This window comes from Spermophilus citellus, assembly GCF_964194105.1.
Source record: "Spermophilus citellus genome assembly, chromosome: 4".
Classification (NCBI taxonomy): Eukaryota; Metazoa; Chordata; class Mammalia; order Rodentia; family Sciuridae; genus Spermophilus; species Spermophilus citellus.
This window is the reverse complement of record NC_138185.1, coordinates 170,728,248-170,736,595: the sequence shown is the minus strand read 5'-3', so window position 1 is coordinate 170,736,595 and position 8,348 is coordinate 170,728,248.

Below are 8,348 nucleotides of genomic sequence, written 5' to 3'. Positions count from 1 at the left end.
TTAAGAAATCATTTGTTTTGTTGCCCAAAAGACCCTATGGAGACACCTCTTTTATGATAACATCTTTTTGACATGGATAAAATCTTGTGTTTCTCCTAACCATATGTCCATGTGCGCGCGCGCGCGCGCACACACACACACACACACACACACACACAGCATATCAGTTTATTCACTATATAAACATGAGTCCAGGAAGTGGTAAAAATGCTTTTTCACTTTCAGTTTTGTCTTCAGGCATTTCTGTTTGCTAGTGAGTGTGTCAGTAGCTCATCTTCTGCTAACATGCATTTCTGTATTAAATGACTGAGTAGCTTCAGGGTCGGATGGGTGTCCAGATTTTTCCTGAGTTATAAGAATCCCTGGCTCCCATAGTCATGAATAAAATACTATGGAATATAGTAACAACTTAAATATAGAACATATCTATCACATTCTGAGTATATGTATAAGAAAATACCAATTGTTATAAGCCTGTCTATCTGTGAATTTTGGGTAGCAGTTCTAGACTGCTGAAATGAAGCAAATCTCTAAGATAGTTATTAAAATCTATAGACAAGTAGCAGCAGCAGTACTTAGAAACTTGTCAAAAATGAAAACTTTTTACTTCTATCCCAGATATACAAAATAAAAAATTCTGAAGGTGGGGTACAGAAATCTATATTTTTAGGAAGCCCTCAAGTCTTTCTGAGGCACTCTAAAACATTGCTTTACAATGAAGAAAACTGATTGAGTCACCCTGAAAGAAATAAATCCCTAGTGAGGAGAGAGGATGGGAGGAGAAGGAAGAGTAAGCTAAGTCCCTTATAGAGGTACTTTATATATTTCACAATTTTTCAAGATTCAGTTACTCCCTCTGAAAATCAAGAAAATATTTTTAGATCTACTATTTTTGAGTGGGAAAAATGAAAATAGTTAAATACCATTATAATTAAGAGGGAAGAAAAATGAGATTAGAAACTAATCTATGTCAGTTTTATTTGGTACATCCTTTAATTTATTTTGGTTTCTTTTTCTTTCTTTAAATATATAAGTCAGGGAAAAAGGAAATAACCATTGCAGTCAAAGTTGTGATTGAACATCTAACAACTGTCCAGATAAAAGACAATAATGAATGGAGTGATATTTGACCATTGAATTGCTCACTGGGGGTGTCGGCACATTGAACCTCAAACTTGACTGGATGTGACGGGTCAGTGTGTGATATGGGAAGGCAGTTTGGAACATAATACAACTTTGTAATCTTGTTGAGGAAACTTGTTACATATGCACTATGAACTACTGCTATTTCCATCGTATCAACCCATCATTTTCAAGGTTTAACTAAATTGAAGTTTCTATTAAGATGTGCAAGTAAAGGGGAAAGTTACAAAATTTGAAAATTTAAAATATATTTCAGAGTCTGAAAAATTACAAATTCCAAGAGATTAATGTTAGTGTTGTAAATAGTTCTTATAAAATTTAGGTTAAAATTTTAAGTGTGGAGGATTTGACATTTTAACAGAGAAACTCTTACTGTAACAAATGTGGAAAGAACTCTTTCTAAACTGAACAGTACATTCTATAATTTTTCTTAGTTGACAATTTGATCTTGTATGTCAGTTAGTGTGATATTCTATAATGGATAATTGAAATGAATTTGCAAATAGTACAAATAAATTACCTCTTTGTTAATGCCTCTATGAACATGTGCATTTTCACATGCATTTGGAATAAAATATAACCAAGGTAATGTAAAAAGGTGAATTTTGGTTTAATGGTAAAGAGTCCCTGGAACCATACTGCCTGGTTTTGATTCTGAAGTTTTCAAGCTGTGGAGTCTTGTAAAAGTTATTGTTTCTCTGTGTTCTCATTTTTATTGTGAATTCAATGGTCATAATAATGGTATCTAACTCACTGTATTGTTCTATTATGCTTGTGTTATATTGTTAGAGTTATGTAAGATTTGCAAGTATTGAGTCTGTCCATTGTTAATGTTACAAGTGATGAATGTATCTTTCTCAGAAGTAAGGTCTCTTCCTTCAGGGGATCACATATTTACTGGATTGTATATCATGAGGAATGGAAACTGCTGCTATATACATGTTGGAAGTAAATCAGTGCTAGTTAAGTATATGAATCACTCATTTATCCACCCATTTATCTTTTGTAGGATAAGTTTACACCATATATAAAAGGTAGTGTAGTTCCATAAAGCACAGGACAATCCTCTAGGAAAACATGTCTGGAAAATTTTGCATATGAGGACAGATATTCTCCATTCTCAAAGGCTGGTGTCAGAGATCAGGAGAAGGAGACTAAGAAAGAAAACCTACTGAACTTTAGCCACCTTGTTCCTCTAGGTAGGTTATGAAAAACAATTTTTCTTTTTTTGTGTGTGTGTGTAAACTAAAATAGTTGTGTAACCAAAGAACAGTTAACACAGGGGTCTAGATTCCCATTAGTAATGTATTAACTTCACCAAAGGAGAGAAAATTCTCCTTGTGAGAGAAACTGCTGCCCATTCAGTGATTGAGAAGACCACTTTTTGAACACAGTGTTTTCCTTCATGTTGAGTTGCTGAGTTTCCAGATTGTGATGGGAGATACATTTGGCTCTCCACATATCATCTGATGGTGGGAAAGTTAACATTCATGAGGATGCATTATCTGTATGTATTAGTTTTCTTTCATTGTTATAACAAAAAAATAACAAAGTTACCTTTAAAATAATACATGTATTAACACATGCTTTCTGTACGTCAAAAGTCTGGCATCATTCAACTGGATTCACTGCTTTAGTTGGTTTCACAAGACTGGAAGTTTTATGTATCTGAACTCATTGGAAGCCTCTGGAAAGGATGTGCTTACAAGATTTTCAAGTTATTGACAATCTAGCTCCTTGTGGTTGCAGGATAAATGAGTTCATTTCCTCCCTGGCTGTCAGTTGCTGGATACCCTTTACTCCCAGGAGTCTCTATCCCATACTTAGATTGATCCCTTCATTCCATAGTCAGAAAATGTACATGAAATCCTTTTACACTTGGACTCTCTCTGACTTCCCCTTCTGTTGCTACTCTCTTGCCTCCTCTTCTACTATATTTCTCCAATATCATCAACTAGACACAGTTCTTTCCTTTTAAGGGATCATAAAGACTAGATTAGGTTCACAAAGGTAACCCAGATCCATAATCTTGATTATGTTTGCAAAATCCTTTTGACACTTACTATACATACGTTCTAGGCATTAGGATATGGACATCTTTGGAGAGCCATTATGTCATCACACTGTTTTAATAGAAACTCTGCAAATTTTTTGGTTTCCTCTAATCAAGTCATTAGCAACTAGAAATTACTCTGAAGAATAACTTCCTCAGAGAGTGAGAATGTTTATTCAGTAAAGGAAGAAAACTGAACTTTTGGCTTAGAATTATTCACTTTGACCACTGTTTTAGTCAGCTTTTTTGCACTGCTAGCAAAATACCTGAAAAGAAAAATTTCAGAAAAGAAAAAGTTTATTTGGGGCTCACAGTTTCAAAGCTCTCAGTCCATAGATGGCCAACTTCATTGTTCTGGGCCCAAGATGAGGTACAATATCAAGGGAAAAGGGTTTGGTGGAGGAAAGTAGCTCAAGACATGGAAAGAGAGTTCCACTCACCAGGAACAAACTATAAACTCCAAAGACATGCCCCCAGTATCCCGTCTCCTCCAGCCACACCCTACATGTCTAGTTGCCACCCAGGCAATCCCAATTGTGGAATTAAGGCACTGATTAGGATAAAAATCTCATAACCCAATCATTTCACCTTTCAACTTTCTTACTTTGTCCAACACATAACTTAGAGATCAGAACAAAACAAAAAACATTTTACTTTAAATTCTTCTTGATATTTTAGAGGAAACCGGTATATATGTAATGGTCTATGCTGAGCATTTATAGAATAATGCACCTTAGGTGAATGTCTGCTTTTACCCCACTGCAGTGATTTAAACACATATACTCTCTTATCATTTTTTTTCTCTGGAGCCAAATCATATTCAATTTTTAGGCATATGTGAACTTTGGGGGATATTTTTTTCAGTATAGCATCAGAAAACTCAACCTATAATGTGCTGGAAAGTGCAGAAAAACTATAGTAAGCAAATCTTAGATGCTTTCTGAGACTAATGGTGAAAGAAAATAGAAGCCCATATACTGAGGAGAATGAAGCTATGCAGCAGAACACTGAAAGAGCATTTCTAGGAACTTAGGTGGTAGTGTTAAATGGACATTCATGTTTGTTCTTGACTTTCCTATAATAAAGGGAAAACTGAAAAGAGTCCAATGAAAAATTGTCTTCAAGTACTATTGTTTACTTATTAATAGATGTTCAAAGATTTTTTTTCCCTGATGCTACTGGGCCACATGTAGAAAACATTGGCTCAATTAATTTTTAAATATACTCTTGTTTTTTACTGGATTCAGAAGCCATCCAAAGACTTTAAGGGCCTGAAGTTTAGAATACATTTTTGCTGTTAATAATGCTCTACATTAGAGAAAAAGATACTGAAAAATATTTCTGCTGAAAAAGAGCACGATATGAATTATTTTATATATTTGAGATTAATGAAGTTATATCAATCACATATTTCTATTTTATAGCAGGTTAGTCCTATTAATAATTAAGTATTTTTTGGCTTTAAACTTGATCAGAGAGAATTAGTCTGACAGAGAATCAGAGGGAGGCAGACAACAGTGTTATGCAAATTAGTCAATAAGAGAAGAGATTAAACAGTACTTATATAAAATTATGCACTAGAGCTGAATTAATTCAAAGGACTATTTCAATGTAAATGAGTACAGGTGATCTTTTCTTTGATCAATTCTGGATAAGATTGTCCTAAAAGTTCATGTTTTACTGAGAAACAAACAAATTTGCTTCATGTTAGTTATATAATACTAGTGATAATGGGAGTAACAGAAGAGAAATATTGTGGCAAAATAGTCTTCCATAAATAATAAATAGATACCATTATATTATCATTGATCCTTTTGGTGTGTCTTTTCCAAAATAGGCATACATTCAATGGAATGAATATACATGTATTTTCCACAGTGTGAATATATAGCAGGTTATTTGACTAATATCTTTTATGGTCATTTCTCTGTTACCAATATTTTTTGCAAGTCAAAATAATACCAAATTAATAACACTATGCTGATTTATTTTTTCTATATTATTGGAAATTTACCTTCATGATATATTTTTATGTGGTAAGGTCAAAAGGGTCTATGTGAAATTCAACACCAAATGTTTTGTAATATTTTGTAGTTTTGCTAGTGTTAAGATTAAACAGCAAACATTAAAATTAGATGCACAAGTAATTCACATAATGGAATTAAAGCAGTAAAGTCTAAAACAGTTATCCTTAAAATTTTATAAAATAATAGAAAAAATAATCTCAAGAACAAAAGTGATAAAATAAAGGAAGTTAAGACAATATGGACAAGATACAAAAAAAATAACTTAGTGGTAAAAAAATCATTAGAAATAAAAACTCTGTTGGTTTAACTGCAGATTAGAAATATTTGAAAAAAGTCATGAGTAAACTAACTGGAGGATGATCTTGAAAAACTTCATGCCAAAATAACTCATAGAGGTAAAGCAAAGAAATGTAAAACAGACTTGAAAAGACTCAGAGAATAAAATAACAAGATTGAACATGCATTTAAGTTGACTTTGAGAAGAAGGAGTAGGTAAAAGTGAAAAGGCTGATATTTAAAGATAATGGCTGAGAAAGAGTCAAGAACTGGTGAAAAGAATGAGTTACAGGTAGATAAATAATAATAGAACTATCTTGACATTTACTGAATACTGAAGACAGGAAAGACTCTTGATGGCATCCAGGGGAAACTTTACCAACAAAGGCATAATTAATAGATTTCTCAAAAGTCACAATAAGAGTCCTGTAATGGTTGCTTCCTGGAAAGTGATGTCATGTGCACTCTCTTAGCCTCAGCATCCAGAGCTCCAAAAAGGGAATATTTCAAGTCAGATAGATTTTTATATATACCATTTTGTTGGAACCTTTAGCCTTCATGATTCCAACATTATGACCTCAGTGTCAACACAATTGCTCTTCATCATCATTTCACTGCTTTTGGTTCTGCCAGTTGTTGAAGCAGTAGAAGCCAAAGATGCAATCTTGTTTGGTGTGGTTCTAAGCATTACAGACATTTGTGTTTGTGTTGGTGTGTATGCACAAAACCAGAATGGACAGATATAACTTTCAAACTTCACCCTGAAAACTTTTCTGTTATTGAGGTTAAACCTGGGTTTTATTCTGTAATTTTCCCAATGAGCAGTAATGGTTTCATATTCTAAGTTGTTTCCCATGAAATGGGAACAAATAGATGTTCATTAAATGGGAAAAAATGTTTCTTTATAACAAATAATGCAGTGAAAACTGCAGTCTATAAATTGTATTTGCTGCTTAGAAAAAGGGTGAAAGATGTGGGATAGCATAAATTTATAGGAGTACTACTTGATAGTTTCAAAATTCTCAAATCATGTGAAATAGGAGGAGAAATCTCTTGTCCAGAATCTAGGAAATCTCCACTGTTGAGAGTGATCATACTGCCTCCTGAATCCTTAAGGAGTCTTTTTTTCCATGTCTTTATTATGTTTGTTTTATCTCCCAAGTTAATATTGTACTTGAATATCAAATAGCCAAAACTGAAATGTTTATTTCTAGTGAATACAATGTTTGGAAAAAATGTATTTAATGTATCTAATATTTAAATGGAGAAAATTAATGTTAAAAAATTAAATTGACATTGGAAGAGAATCAATGTATGCAAAACAAACTTTGTATTGAGTAATATCCTCATGTTGAGAAGTCCTATATTAATATAAACTCATCTGTTTTTTAAGTCACAATAAAAAAGAAAGTCAAAAATAACTAAACTTTTCACCTTAAATTCAGCTAAAATAAGATGTAAATAATAAATTTATAGGAAACAGAAACTTAGAGTTTACTACATAGTTAGTTTACTAAGGGTTTTTGTTGTTGATTATACTTCATGATAAAAGAAATAGGACCTACAAGGTAGGACTGAAATTTGATGAATAGTAGGGAAAAATTAGCAAATAACTATTGGTCACTCAGGAAACATTGACTTTATATAAAACAACAACAACAACAAAACGTGTTTGAGATATCAAGAAACAAAAATTTCTCAATACTTTATTAGGGAGAAGCAATCAGAATGAGGTTTAAAGTTCTGATGATGTTTTGTTCATGAAGAATGCAAAGATAAACTTTGGACTTTTTGAATCAAGTACACAGGTAAAAATATTGTATAACACAATAGTGGAAACAGAAATTTTGAATCAAAGGCAAAGAAAATGAAGATTATAATAACTGGACTAATCCAATTGAAGACAGGAAAGATGGAGGAGAGGCAAAGGCAAAGCAAGATAAATAGAAAGTGTAAAGATGTGAGTCACTGATTTAAAAGGAATTAATACAGTATTTTATGAAAACATTATTAAGTATATGTTCACACCGCAAAATGTTTGGCATTGTAAATGGTAACTTTTTAAAGATTTTTTTAAAGACATTTTTTATAAACATGCATTAATTACAAATTAATGGGTTTCATGTTGACATTTTCATACACATTTATCATGAGCTGATCATGTCCACCTTCCTTTCTGCCCCTCTTCTTCCCCTCCCCAACCCCTTCCCAGTCCTTAATTGTCCCTTTTGTACTTGGATAAGAGTAAATGTGCAATACTTGTCTTTCTGTTTCTGGCTTATTTCACTTAACATGATTTTTATATTATCATTTAAGATGTCATCTAACATAAAAATACACAATCTCAAAGTGGACTGATAAAAACAGGGTGGACTATATATTTTGCCTGTTAATTTAGGTATATGCAGGTAGTATAAAAGGAAGTATGAGTATAGAAGAAACAAGATAACTATTTTTAAGATTTCTAGAGAGGAAAGTTGAAGAGGTTATTTCTTTTTGGGATGACAAATTGCCTAAATTTGACGGGTAGTGAAGAAAGAAGTAATCATAATGTGACCTCCTGAGCTCTCGGTGATTTTTTTTTTTTCCTCTTTAAATAGTCCCTCCAGAATACACGTTTTCCAGAAAGGATGTGTGATTACTCTCCACTATTTTGAAGCTTGACCCTCCTGCAACACTGCTTATTACATTGATTCAGTCCATAGTGTTTTCTGATGTGAACGATGCAATTTGCTTACTTAGAGTTTCAAATAGATGATATGAGACAGAACAGATGCACGTTTTATTTATTTCAAACAACCTTCATAGACGTTAAACCTCAGGAGTTCTTTCTTATATTCTACTTCCAT